Source organism: Halyomorpha halys, unplaced genomic scaffold, assembly GCF_000696795.3.
Source record: "Halyomorpha halys isolate HHAL.00 unplaced genomic scaffold, Hhal_1.1 Scaffold1386.1, whole genome shotgun sequence".
NCBI classification, from domain to species: Eukaryota; Metazoa; Arthropoda; class Insecta; order Hemiptera; family Pentatomidae; genus Halyomorpha; species Halyomorpha halys.
In genome coordinates, this window is record NW_027107554.1 from 262,668 (window position 1) to 263,001 (window position 334).

The following is a 334-nucleotide window of genomic DNA, read 5'->3' on the forward strand; positions in this document are numbered from 1 at the left end:
TATATGAGGAATTATTAACCTCAGAACTAGGGATTGAAACGTACCCAATAGAAACAATTGAATCTCTAGAAAGGGCAGCAACTGAAGTGCATAATGCAATTCATAGTTCCTATGAGGAAAGCTGCCCCATAAAGAAAAGAGAGACAAAAAGGGATGTACCATAGTGGAATAAAACACTAGAAAATCTTAGGAGAAGAGCGAGAAAACTCTTTAATAGAGCAAAAGGGCAAGGCAAATGGGAGGAGTATAGACAAGCCCTAACAGAATATAATAAAGAAATTAGAAAATCAAAGAGACAGTCTTGGAGGAAGTTATGTATAGGGATTCATCCTCA